At 39.3% G+C, this 14,249-nt stretch overlaps 1 protein-coding gene and 1 pseudogene across 5 annotated transcripts in view; one reads left to right on the top strand and one right to left on the bottom strand.

The window, feature by feature from the left end:
• Positions 1-14,249, bottom strand: part of MACROD2 (mono-ADP ribosylhydrolase 2) — a 1,970,509-nt gene that overhangs the window by 1,425,465 nt on the left and 530,795 nt on the right. The gene's annotated exons all lie outside the window — the stretch shown is intronic.
• The window catches only part of LOC308255834 (lysine--tRNA ligase-like), a 65,175-nt pseudogene that overhangs the window by 49,881 nt on the left and 1,045 nt on the right, over positions 1-14,249 (top strand). Inside the window, exon 2 of the transcript in view lies at positions 13,353-14,124. The product of the transcript in view is annotated as a lysine--tRNA ligase-like (transcript). The remainder of the gene's footprint in view (positions 1-13,352; positions 14,125-14,249) is intronic.

Raw genomic sequence — 14,249 nt, 5'->3', positions numbered from 1 at the left:
CAGTGGTTCCTGGCCTTAGCTACACATTGGAATCATCTAGAGTGATTTAAAAAATATAGATTATGATTTAATCAATGTGAGTTATGGCCAAGGCATAAGAATTTTTCCAAGTTCCTCAGATGACTCCAACATGCAAACAAAGTTGAAGGACACTTAAGCAAAATTCAAAGTAAAAACCAAAACTTTTGAATAACTTGGAGGGCCTAGAATCTATTTTTATTTATTTTTATTTTTTTATTGTTTGAAGTATTACAAATAGTAGTACATATGTCTCCTTTTTTTTTCCCCATTGACCTCCCCCCTGGCCTCCCCTACCCCCCAGTACATGCCTTTACCTGCCCCCCCCCCCCCCCCCCGCAATGTCTTGTATCCATTGGTTATGCTTATATGCATGCATACAAGTCCTTCGGATGATCTCTTACAGCCTCCCCTCCCCCCGCACCTCCCCTGCCTTCCCGCTGTAGTTTGACAGTCTGTTCAATGCTTCTTTGCCTCTGTATCTATTTTTCCCCCATTTCTTTCCTTTAAAAAATCTTGCCTCTGCAGACACTTTTAAAATTCAAGTATTTAGATCACATGCTTCAGCTGAGAATGTTTGGGCTTGCTATTGTTTTAAGATGTCCAAAGGGGTCTCCAATATGACACTCACTTCACCCTTTGAAATTGCTCAAAGTAGACTGATAGTTATTCATTTTATACTGGCAGTCGACTGCCAGGTGACCAGAGGATCAGTTTAACTTTTTCAATGTGTTCTTTGTAGATAAAGCTGTGCAATGACTGACAGAATAAATAAATTCATTGATAATAAATGAAGCAAACTGCTACTGGAAGTTTGCCCCCAAAGTATGCATTACTAAGTAAGCTTGAAGTCATTAAAATGTTGAAAGAGTAAAAGAACACTGACAAAAGAACATATGTCTACTGTGTGTTTGACTGGCATGACTTGTTAGCTTCAAGTTTCCTTTCTTCGTTAGAGAAGTAGGGCCTAAGGTCATGCCTTCCTAGTTTTCATTTTCAGCTAAAATGCATCCATCAGTACTTTGACCTGGCCACCCCTTAAAGGAAGCCAGAGCCTTGCCAGCTCATGTTTACAAAACAAAATCTGGGGCACGCCAGTTTCCTCATGTTATCACCCAAAATGTCTTGAAATCCTAAACGCAGATACAAGAGGTGACATCAAATTTTGGTTTGACAGTTACAAATACTTTTTTATAATAAGAACAATAATATTTGCTTTTGGTAGTTTTTCAGGCAAATGGGGGAAAAGAATCAAATCCTATTTATCCATTGAAAAATCAAGGTAATGGAATAATCCATTTAGTGCCATTGCATATTAAGGTAATGGAATAATCCATTTAGTGCCATTGCATATTAAGTCTGCTTGGATTTCCATTTTTCAAAAACTTAAAATACACTAAAATATTATTAATGCTAAAACTATTCAGAGCTGATCAGAGAATTTTGCTGAGCAATTAAGCTCACCCCTGAGAACATCTGCTAACATATACAATACTGTCAATTTTCGTCCAAACTGGTCTCCATTTCTAAAACTGAGTTAGTTTTTTCAACTAGATTATCTGAATTTAGAAGTTTATTTTATTTTTTTTAAGGAAGACCTCTAATCAACCTGCTTTGAAAAATTCTACTTAGCAGCAAGACACTTAATTATCTTGCTCACCTTTTGTTCAGTTGCTTTGCAAATAATGACATGAAACATTCCGTCTTTTAACTTGCAAGCTTTTCTTCTTCCTGATTAGATTCCACTTAAATAGCATCATGTTCCTTCAAGTTCCTCCAAGATGAAGGATTTTCTTTAATCACCTGAAACCTGCTGGTCTGCCTCTTTAGCATTCTGAGATATCTCATTCAACAAACTTAAATCAACAATACAACTACTTATTCCTAACAGGTTGAGTACATTAATTCTCATCTTTTTATCAAGCTTTATTATTAATTCAAGTATACCAAGATATGCAAAGTGGATTTTGAAATCCAAGATGATTGCAATGCATTAAAGTGGGCTTTTCCCTCAAGTCTCTTAATATACCTTCTATGAAAGGAAATGTTAACATAATCAAATTACATCTGTACAGGAAAAGCTAAGATTCTATTAAAATAAAATATGACAACTAAAAAAAGTATTAATTAAACATTGAAATGGTTTCCTGTGAAAAGCTAAAAATGCAGGTATTAAACATTATTTTCAACTTGATTATAAAATATCATTTGCATCTGTCTAGGAAAGATAGGTATCAAGAATTGGATACAGTTGCTTCCTGGGGGGCGGGGGGGGAGTACTTTTTTTTAAATATAGACAGAAACCTGAGGATGAAACGGTAAAAAGTGAGGATTAGAGCTTTCAGCTAGCAGCAGGTTAAAGAAATGCAGCTCATAAAAACCACAAGCATTTCCAAAAAACATGGGAAAGAGAACATTTAAGTTCAAGACTTAAAGGGAAAAAAAAGGGAATTCTTAGATGAAACAGTTGAAAAGCCTGTAAACCTGAGCCACACACCTGAGCCTGTAAAACTATAAAGCTGTAGAAAAGTAAATCATTATCCACATAGTCACATCTAGCTTAATTTTAAATAAATTGACCTTCATCTGCTATAAATGTTTTGCTTTATTCAGAAACAATATTTGCACACCTGAAAATAAATAGAACTGCTAATATTTGGTTGTAATATTTTTAGAGTCTTGGTTGAAGAAAGACAAATGCATTTACAATTAGATGCATTGTTGTTGAAATTATACTCTATAACAATTAAAAAGGTGGGATGGGGTTCTCTAAATTACTTTTTGTTAAAAAAGCAAGCATTTGACTCAACAGGAGTCTTTAAGGAAGAAATAACATTTTAGAATGAATGCATTTCTTAAAGTCATTATTCTGAATAAAAATCACTGGATCATCGATCCTGCATTAACTATAACACTAAAATCTTTGCCTCCAATTTATAAAATGAAACACACACACAAAATGATCTTTTTTTTTCTGTAAGTACATAGCTTCCATAATAAACAGCCTTGTCCATGGGTCTGCAGGGTTTAAGCAGGAGGCATTGTGACCAAGGAAAGGGTTCAGATCACTGCCTGAATTGCCCATTAGTCCCCGTAGGCCTTAGCATATAGTCAATGAATGAGTTAATCTGCAGCGTGGGGTAAATAATTAGTGATGCAGCTGAGAGAGGAGAGTTCAATAGGATGAGAGCAGGTAACAATCTGAATGGGTCAGACCATAACAAAGAAAAAGACAAGTGGAAGTCCAGGTAAGAAGTGGAGCTCTGAGTCCAGTCCCAGGAACAATTAGAGCAAAAATAAGATACAGAGCCTGAGCCAGTACAGAAACAACAGTCTCGGGAATATCTCATGTTCCACAGACACTGGCATCTGACCAGTACCATTTCACATCACTTTTGGAACCCTGAAAGCATCAGGCCCTTCTTAGAAGGTCAGTCTTGCTCCTACCAGAGGTCCAAGGCTAAGACAGACTTTGGGTGGGTTTAGCCACCAGAAACACATCTATAATAATAAAAGCATAATATGCTAATTAGACTGGAGAAGCTGGAGCTGCCAGGGCCGAGTCCCTTGCACGAATTTCGTGCTTCGGGCCTCTAGTTTTTTAATAAACTGAGTAAAGATCTAATTTGTCTAGTTGTCTAATATAGTTGTTAGGGGACTTTTTCAACAGTCTCCTCTGTTGGAACACTTACTGTGATAGCAGTAAGTACAGTAATAAAAATTTTCTAGGATTATTTCATTCTGGAAAGGACACCTGAATAAAGGACCAGGATTGTGCATTTCTGAAAAAAATTTTTTTTTCTTGCACTAAGGTGAGGCCTAATCCATACCTTTGTCCATAACATCCTTAACCCATAGGTCTTGTCTGTTATAAAAACAATCAGCTCAGATCCTTAGGGGTAGATGGGAATATAAGCAGAAAGTAGGAAAAATTAGTATAAATTTTCATTTAATGTCTGTACCTTACATGACTGTGAGCATCGTGGGACAGAAACCATTTATTAAACATTGCTAACACAACAAATTTTTGTTTAATTAATAAATATAGGAATGAACATGAATGGATTCCCTAGCTCCAGGAAGAAGGACAATGATCAATCATACCAGATATGCTAGGCCTGGTTATACTCTAGTAATTGTTATTTATTTTAGTTCCCTTGGATGTGAAGATAGCTCATAAACTTAATTCCATACTACAATGAGTGGTAGAACTGGCAGACTCAGTGTTTCTGGTGACTTTTTTTCCTAGCTTTATTGAAGCACAATTGACAAATAAAATTGGAAGAGATTTAAAGTACAGAATGTGGTGATTTGATATGCATATCCATTGTAAATGATTCCCCCCATTGAGTTCATTAACAAGTCCATCACCTCACCTAACATATTCACTTTTTTTGGGGGGGTGGGGGGGTGGGGGGGCCAAGAACATTTAAATTCCACTTTCTTAAGCAAATTTTAGTTATACAATATAGTGTTATGAACTATAGTCACCATATTACACATTAAATCATCAACTTCATTCATCATCTGCCCTAGCAACCACTTTTCTACTCTCTGTTTCTATGAGTTTTACCTTTTAAAAAAAATAGCTGATTTGGCTCAGTGGATAGTGTCAGCCTAGCTGGTTTGGCTCAGTGGATAGAGCGTCGGCCTGCGGACTGAAGGGTCCCAGGTTGCAGGCACATCCCCAATAGGGGGTGTGTAGGAGGCAGCTGATTGATGTTTCTAACTCTCTATCCTTCTCCCTTCCCTTCTGTACAATCAATATATATATATATATATATATATATATATATATATATATATATATATATATTTTTTTTTTTTTTTTTTTAAATAGATTCCACACACAAGTGGAATACCATGCAGTATTTGTTTTTCTCATTGTGGCTTATTTTATTTAGCATAGTGCCCCCCAGTTTCATCATGTTCTCACAAATGATAGTATTCACTTCTTTTTTAAGGCTAAATAATATTGCTGTGCGTGAGTGTGTGTATGTGTGTGTGTTTATCACATTTTATTTATATATTCATTTGTTTTTTTTAATTTTCAATTACAATTGATGTACAGTATTATATTAATTTTAGGTGTGCAACCCAGTGATTACACATTTATATAACTGGCAAAGTGATCACCCTAATAAAGCTTGTACCCATCAGACACCATACACAGTTATTACAATACTAGCCCAGTGCACGAATTCATGCTCTGGTGGGGTCCCTCAGCCTGGCCTTTGGGGATCAGGCCAAAACCAGCTCTCGGACATCCCCTGAGGGGTCCTGGATTGCGAGAGGGTAGTTCTCAGGTGATGCACCCTGGATTTGGGCTCCCTCCTCTCTGTATCCAGCGTGCAGGTGAAACAGATTCAGGGCCAACAGTGCCCCAGCAGCAACCTAATCCCTCCTCTACTGGTTGCAGCATCTGCCCCCGGTGGTCATTGGGCATCATAGCTACCAGGCGAATGGTCAGTCAGACAGTCACTTAGTCTTTTATATATATAGATATATATAGATTATTGACTATACAGACAGTCCTTGGGTTACATCGGACTCGACGTACGCCATTTCATGGTTACGTCGCCATCTCCCATATATTTATTTATTAAAAAAAAAAGTTCCATCATTTCAATATATGTACATATGTATGTGCTTAATGTTTCTTATTATTTATTCACCACAAGTAAAGATCAGGAATTGTTACCTTTCTTTTAAATTTGTTTTACTGTTTCACTTCATTACTGCTGAGTATGTGCTCCATGTGAGTGACATAGGTGCTTACGTAGGTGGGTTCTGACTTACGGCGAAAATCACGTTACGTTGCGCAGTAGGAACGGGCCTCCGACGTAACCTGAGGACCTACTGTATTTGCTATGCTGTACTTTACCAATGAATATTTTGTAACTACCAATTTGTATTTCTTAATCCTTTCACCTGTTTCACCCATTCCTCCAACTGACTATCAAAATGTTCTCTGTATCAATGAGTCTGTTTCTGTTCTGCTTATGTGTTTGCTTTTTAGATTCCACATACAAGTGAAAACATTGTATTTGTCTTCCTCTGTCTGAGTTATGTCATTCAGCGCAATACCCTAGGTCCATCTATGTTGTTGCAGATGGCAAGACTTCATTCTTTTTTATGGCTGAATCATATCGCATTGTATATACGTACCACTTATTTATCCATTCATCTATTTATGAAATTTTAGGTTGCCTCTATATCTTGGCTATTGTAAATAATGCTGCAATAAACATATGGATACACATGTTATTTTAATTTAGTGTCTTGTGTTTCTTTAAATAAATACCCAGAAGTAGAATTGCTGGGTATTTCTTTATATTTATTCCAGCCTTTACTTTAAAGTCTCTTTTTTTCTGGTATAAGTAGTGCTACCACAGCTTTTTAAAATTTTTTTGTTTTGTTTTCATTTTCATGAAATATCCTTCCAATCCTTTTATTTTATTTTTAGTCTGTGTTTGTCTTTCAATGTTAAGTCTCTTGTAGACAGCACATGTAAGGGTCATGTTTTGTTGACTATTCAGCCTTTTGATTGAAGCATTTAATTTATTTGCATTTAAAGTAATTGTTACTCTATATGTATTTAATGTCATTTTATTATTCATATATTTATCTTTTGTTTTCTTCTTCTTAAAGAGATCCTTTAACACTTCTTATAATACTGGTTTGGTGATGATGGACACCTTATACTTTTTCTTGTCTGAGAAGCTCTTTATCTGTCCTTCAAATCTAAATGATAGCTTTGCTGGAAAGAGTAATCTTGATTGTAGGGCCTTGCTTTTCATCACTTTAAATATTTTATGCCAATGCCTTGTAGCCTGCATAGTTTCTGTTGAGAAATCAGCGGACAGTTTTATAGGAGCCCCCTTGTAGGTAATTATTTGTCTTTCTCTTGCTGGTTTTTAGATTCTCTCTTTGTCTTTAACATTTGGCATTTTAATTATGATGTGTATTGGTGTGGGCCTCTTGGGGTTCATCTTGTAGGACTCACTGTACTTCCTGGACTTTCATGTCTATTTCAGTCATTATTTTTTCAGATAGGTTTTTAATTAATTGCTCTCTCTTCTCCTATTAGTACCCCTATGATGTGAATGTTGGTAAGTTTCAAGTTGTCCCAAAGACTCCTTAAACTATCCCAAATTTTTGGTGTGTGTTTTTTTTTTTTTCCTGTTCTGATTGGGTGTTGTCTGCTTCCTTACCTTCCAAATTCCTGATTTGATCCTCTGCTCCATATACACTACTGTTGATTCCCTATAATGTGGTCTTCATTTCAGTTCATGTATTTTTTGTTTTTGACTGGTTCTTTTTTATGTTTTCCATCTCCATTTTTATGTTTCCTATTTCTTTGTTGAAGTTCTCACTAAGTTCATCACTCTTCCTTTAAGTTTATTGAACATCTTTATAACCAAAGTTTTGTACTCTGCATCTGGTAGATTGAATGTCTCCATTTTGTTTAGTTCTTTTAATGGAATTTTGTTCTGTCCTTTCATTTGGGACATGTTTCTTTGTGTCCTCATTTTGACCGCCTCCCTGTATTTGTTTCTATGTATTAGGTTGAGTTGCTATGTTTCCCAGTCTTGGTAGAATGGTCTTATATAGTAGGTATCCTATAGGGCCCAGTGGCATAACCTCCTTGGTCGCCCAAGTTGGGCACACCTGGTGTACCCCAAAGCCCCATGTGAGCTATCTATACCCTCTTATAGTTGATCCTTGATTGCTCTTGATATACAGTGGGAGGACTTTACCCCCAGGCTGATTGGCTATAAGGTCTGGTCACCACCACCATGGAGGATCTACCATGCAGGGGCCAACACACAGAGCATGATATACTTCAGCAGGGCCCTGGTGCCCGATTTAGTCCACCCCTTGAGTGTGTCACTGGTGGAGGTGGTTGGGTGGTACTAGAGCAAAATCTGAAGCTTTCTACCAAGTGCCCTAGCTTTGGGCACTTACCAGAAGGTGCAGGCCAAGGTCAACCACCACCTGTGTGCCCTGCTTACAGTCACCTGGCATGAGCTACAAAGCAATCTGCACATGGCTGCTACTTTGTTGGGCTTGAAGGTGCCCAGAAGCTGGAAAACAAGGCCAGCTACTGCTAGTGCTGGTCCTGAGGCCCCTTAGCAAGAAGTATGAAGGAAGCCAACACCAGATGATTCTTGTTTGGGATTTATAAACCTTTGCGAGATTTTAGGAAAGTCCAAAGTATGAGCCAAAACAGGCCATTTGTGTGGAAATCACTGTAAACTGCTTGGGTGGCCCTACAAGTTGGGTGGGGCAGGGTCACAGGGAATCACCAGGGCAGGTAAAAAGTGTTAGCCAAGTTGAAGATTCAGATATGGGATCTGCCTGCTAACTCTGTTGGGGGAGGGCTCAGAAAAAAAAGAAAAAGAGAAAAAAAAAGGCCTCTGCCAGCACTTCTGTCTGGGGCAAAACTGTGTTTCCAGCCCTCACTGGACAATTTAGTTCCTCCCCTATGTTTCTGGTGCTTTTAGAGCTGCTGCGCCAGTGCTGGAGCTCAGATTAAATGAGTCCCAGTGAGTCTGTGTGCAGGCCTTTTAAGAAAGATGCCTGGGACTCCAGCAGACAACAATCTTAGCCAAAATCTCCATCATTTTTTACAGCCAGAAAATATGGGGACTTCTCTTTGAGGCACTGAAACCCTGAGCTGGGGTCCTCATGTGGGGATGGAACCTCTCGCTCCTCAGTGGGGACTTCCACAGCCACAATGTCCCTCTCAATTTTAACAATGACACATGGGTGTGGGACCAGCCCGTTCCATGTCTCTACCCTGCCTACCAGTTTTCATGAGGCTTCTTTATATCCTAAGTTATAGGACTTCTGTTCAGATATATTTCAGGTGGTTCTGAATGATGCTTGTTTTATAGGTTAGTTGTAATTCTCATGTGGTTGTAGGCAGATTGAGTACAGCATTTACTGACTCCACTATCTTGACTGGACGCTCTCTATTCACTTGCTGATGGACACTTAGATTGTTTGCATACCTTAGCTATTATGAATAATGGTGCAATATAACATGGGAGTATACATATCTCCTCAAGATAATGATTATGTTTCATTTAGATATATACCCAGATGTGGATCACATGGTAATTCTATTTTGTGAAAGAATCCTCATACTGTTTCCCATAGTTGCTGTGTCAGTTTACATTCCCCTCAACAGTGTAAAAGAGATGATTCCCTTTTCTCCACATTCTTGTCAGGATTTGTTATCTCTTGTCTTTTTGATAGGAGGCATCCTTATAGGTGTAAGGTGATATCTCATTGTGGCTTTGATTGCCATTTCCCTGATGATTAGTTATGTTGAGCATCTTTTCATATACCTGCAGGCTATTTGTATGCCTTCTTTGGAAAAACATCTGTTCAGCTGCTTTGACCATTTTTTATTGTTTTTTGTTTGCTTTGCTATTGAATTATATGAGTTCCTTATATATTTTGGATATTAACCCCTTATTGGATATGTGGTTTGCAAAGATTTTTTTCCTATTCTGTAGGTTGACTTTTCATTTTGCTGATGGTTTCCTTTGTTATGCAAAAGCATTTAGCTTGATGTAGTCCCACTTATTATATTTGCCCATTTTTGCTTTTGTTTTTGGTGTCAACTCCAAAAATATCATTTCTAAGACCAATGTTAAGGAGCTTACATCCTATGCTTTCTTGAGTTTTATAGTTTCAGGTATTATTTTTAAGATTTTAGTCCATTTTGAGTTGCTAACTTTTGTGTATGGTGTAAGATAGAGACCCCACTCCTCCCCTCCCTTCTCCTCTCTCCTCCCTTTCTGTTCCTTCCTCTCCCCTCCCTTACTCTCCCCTCTCCTATCCTCTCCTCACCTCCCCTTTCCTCTCTTCCCCTCCCCTGCCCTCCCCTCTTTTCCCTCTCCTCTCCTTTCCTTTTATTCTTTCTTTGTTCCCATGTTGCTATTCTCTGGTAGCCTCATGACTTTTAATAATATTCTGACAGTAGTAAGAGCAGTAGCTAGAATGTGTGCAGATTTTCTGTTGTTATAGTATTTTCAGTATTTCTATTTTAGTGATTTGTTCAGTTAAGAAATATTTAGTAGTAAATGTTGATTACTTGGCATACTATAATGAATAAGACAGACCAAAATAAAAATAAAAATAAAAATCTCTGCCCCCATGATATTCACACTCTGGTAAACAAACAATATAAAATAATAATAATTCCATGGACTCACAATCAATTCATATAGCCTTTTATATGAAGAAATTGAGATCTAGAGGGGTTATGTGACATGGCCCCAAAACTCAGTATATCAAAACAGAGCCAGAACTCAAATGTGATTTTATGATACCAAATCCTGATGTTATTCCACCTGGCCATACCACCTCCTTATTTTGTACTAAACACCATGCAAAAAAACCCTACCACCACAAAAACAAACAAACCAAAAAACACACACACACACACACAACAAAATGGCTATTTCACCATGCCAAAGACTGCTGTTTATATTTATACTAGAGGCCCGGTGCACAAAATTCATGCACTGTGGAGGGGGGAGGGTGTCCCTCAGCCCAGCCTGCACCCTCTCCAATCTGGGACCCCTCAGGGGATGTCCTACTGCTGGTTTAGGCCCGATCCCACAGGATCGGGCCTAAACCAGCAGTCGGACATCCCTCTCAGAATCTGGGACTGTGGCTCCTAACCGCTCGCCTGCCTGCCTGCCTGCCTGCCTGATTGCCCCTAACCACTTCTGCCTGCCAGCCTGATCACCCCTAACCACTCCCCTGCTGGCCTGATTAACAACTAACTGCTCCCCTGCCGGCCCAATTGCCCCCAACTGCCCTCCCCTGCCAGCCTGATCTCACCCCCAATTGCCCTCCCCTGCTGGCCTGATCTCACTCCCAACTGCCCTCCCCTCCTGGTCTTATGCCCCAACTGCCCTCCCCTGCTGGCCTGGTCTCCCCCAAATGCCTTCCCGTGCTAGCCTGGTCACCCCCAACTGCCCTTCCCTGATGGCCTGATCGCTCCTTAACTGCCTCTGCTTGCCTGATCACCCCTAACTGCCCTCCCCTGCAGGCCTTATCTCACCCCCAACTGCCCTCCCCTGCAGGCCTGATCTTGCCTCCAACTGCCCTCCTCTGCTGGCCAATTTGTTTCTGATTGGTCGGTTTCTATGCCAGTCAGTGTCAAAAGCTCCGCCCCCTAGGCAGCCATTGGCTCCTCACAGTTGACCCAGATTTCATTCTGATTGGACAGTTTCTATGCCAGTCAGCATCATAAGCTCCACCACCTAGGCAGCCATTGGATCCTCACACCTCACCCAGATTTGGTTCTGATTGGTTGGTTTCTATGCCAGTCAGTGTCTCTGGGCCTATCAACAGGGCCTGATGAAAAAGGGAGGGCTGATCAGCAGCCCTGGTGGAGGCCTGGAGAGAAATGGAGGCACGGCTGCTGGCCAGCCCTGAGAGAAAGAGAGAGGCAAGTTGCCACAGAGGCTACAGATTGGACCCTGCTTATCTCTTCAGGCCTCTCTCCTGGCCCGATTCACAGCCCCCTCAACAGTCAGTGCTAGGTCACCACGGCAACCCAGCGCTGACTGCAGGACTGACTTCCAGTTGGTTGAGCCTCTGGTGATTGTGAGGGACCCAGGGTTTTTTATATATTAGGATTGATCTCTAATTTTACCTAAGACCATCATGTTCTAAAATAGATTTGGTAAACATAACTGATAAAAACTGAAAACTGATTCCAGTTTGCATTAAACTCATGCTTACACATACCTTTAAACTTTTTTAAAAAGATAATTTTTATTATGTTTTAGAGACAGAGGATTGGAGAGGGAGAACAAAACAACATCCATCTGCTGCCTCCTACACACCCCTTACCAGGAATTGAGCCCCTGACCCAGGCACATGCCTTGACTGGAAGTTGAACTGATGACATTTTGGCACAGGGGACAAGGGCCAACCAACTGAGCCACAGCAGCCAGGGCTCTTTAAACTTTTAAGAAGTATTTTCTTAACTGAATATAACTGATCATTTAATTATAGGATAATAGTCTTTTTCTTCTTTTCCATTCCCTGTATCTCTGCATTCCTGAAATAATAAAATAATATTCTTCTAGAATTAACAGCAACTGCTTAATGCACACAGACAAGGTGGTAAGCAAGCAAAGTTTCTAGGAAACTGAATAATTTGTTTTTTCCTTAATTGGAGAAAGAACCATGATTACAATTTACAAGGACTGAATGAATCTGCATTACGATAAGCTAAAACCATTTTTCTGCATTTTTATTTTTTTTCTGCATTTTGATTTTAACAGAATGCTTATCAAAGAACTATAAGCAGTCTAACACCTATTTTCGAATTCTGAGGAGTGAAACATCAAAATTCATGAGGCCCTGTGCCATTTGTAAAATGAATCCTTTTTGCTCCTAAGCCTCCAATTAGAGCCCATGGAATGACAGGGACGAAATGATATTTCAGAAACGAAGTACATAATAGGTACTCAATAAACCTAGAGATTGGCAAAATGATTACTGTTTTATTAAAGGTGATATAAATATAAAAGGAAACTCACTTTCTCCAGGTTATAATAAAACCATGATAAAAATAACTTAAATCATCTGGACCTTACGACTCCCCTAATGCTCATTGGTTAAGCAGTACATTTACAGGCTGTGAAGTTACTGCTAAGAAAGAAATGAGACACACCTTCCCTCTCCATGACTTTAATATTTATTAGAGACTTGATAATAACCAATGCTAGATAACTAGCCTAGCCATGAAGTGAATAAACTAAGCCACATATATGTTTAGCCAGTGTATTATTTTCCTCCAGGCCCTATTTTTTCAATACACACTGAAACCAGCTGTTTCCTAATCTGAGCTGTTTCTAATGTGCTTATGAAAAATGTATATATCTCTCTTCAAACTTATGTTTGAGGATATGTTTTTATTGATTATTTCAGAGAGAGAGAGAGGAAGAGGAAGGGAGAGAGTATAAGACATCAATGTGAGAGTGAAACATGGATCAGTTGCCTCCTGCACACGCCCCAACAGGGGACCAAATCAAAACAAACTTTGCTTTATGTACCCTGCAACTGAATCACCCAGCCAGGGCAAGAAATTTGCATTTTTAACAGGTACATAAAGCAAAGTTTGAGAATCACTGCTCAAAATGGAATTGGAGATAAGTGGGAGGACAAAGGAGAAACAGAAATAATTTGAGCTATGTCATTTTTTGCTGTAATTAAAAAAAAGAAGAATCACATAATTCTGTTTCCCACTTTTTGACTAATCATCAGATTAATCAAGTTGTGCCTTAAAAATAAAGATACCACCTTTAAGGTTAGATCCTCTAGAGAAATGGCTGAGGCCTGAGGTGCATGTGGATGGAGGCGAGCCAAAACTAAGCAAAAAATGAGCTAAAGAGGCAGCTGAAAGCTGAGAAGAAAGTAGCGGAGAAGGAGGTCCAACAGTAAAGCTCAATGAGAAACGAGCCAATGCTGCTGCCACCAACCATATCACTGACAATGATGTGGTTGCCAGTGAGGAAAACCTGGACCCAAACCAATACTGTAAGACCCACAGACAAGCAGTCTATCAACTAAAGTCCAATAGGGAGGACCCATAACCACACAAGTTCCATATAGATGTTTCCCTCACTCACCTCATCAAAGAATATAGTCACTTGCAGCCTGGAGACCATCAGAGTGACATCACCTTAAAGGTGGCAGTTTGAATCCATGCCAAAAGAGCTTCTGGGGGAAAACTCAACTTCTATGCCCTTAGAGGAGATGGGGTCAAGTTTCAAGTCATGGCCAATTACAGGAATCATAAATCAGAAGAACAATTTACCATATCAATAACAAACTGTGTCAGGGAGGCATAATTGGAGTTCAGGGAAATCCTGGGAAAATCAAGAAGGGTGAGCTGAGCATCATTCCCTATGAGATCACACTGCTTTCATATGTTACCTCATCTCCACTTTGGCCTCAGAGACAAGGAAACACAATATGTCAGTCAGGGATACTTGGGATTGATCCTGAATGACTTTGTGAGGCAGAAATTTATCCTCTGCTCTAAGATCATCACATATATAAGAAGTGTCTTGGCCCTCACTGGCTAGCTCAATTGGTTAGAGGGTCCTCCCCATACACAAAGGTTGTAGGTTCTAACCCTGGTTCAGGCACATATAAGAATCAACCAGTGAATGCATAAATAAGATGAA

The sequence above is a fragment of the Plecotus auritus genome (assembly GCF_963455305.1).
Source record: "Plecotus auritus genome assembly, chromosome: 8".
Taxonomy (NCBI): Eukaryota; Metazoa; Chordata; class Mammalia; order Chiroptera; family Vespertilionidae; genus Plecotus; species Plecotus auritus.
Note: the sequence above shows the minus strand (reverse complement) of the source record. Positions and strands in the feature narration are given on the sequence as shown.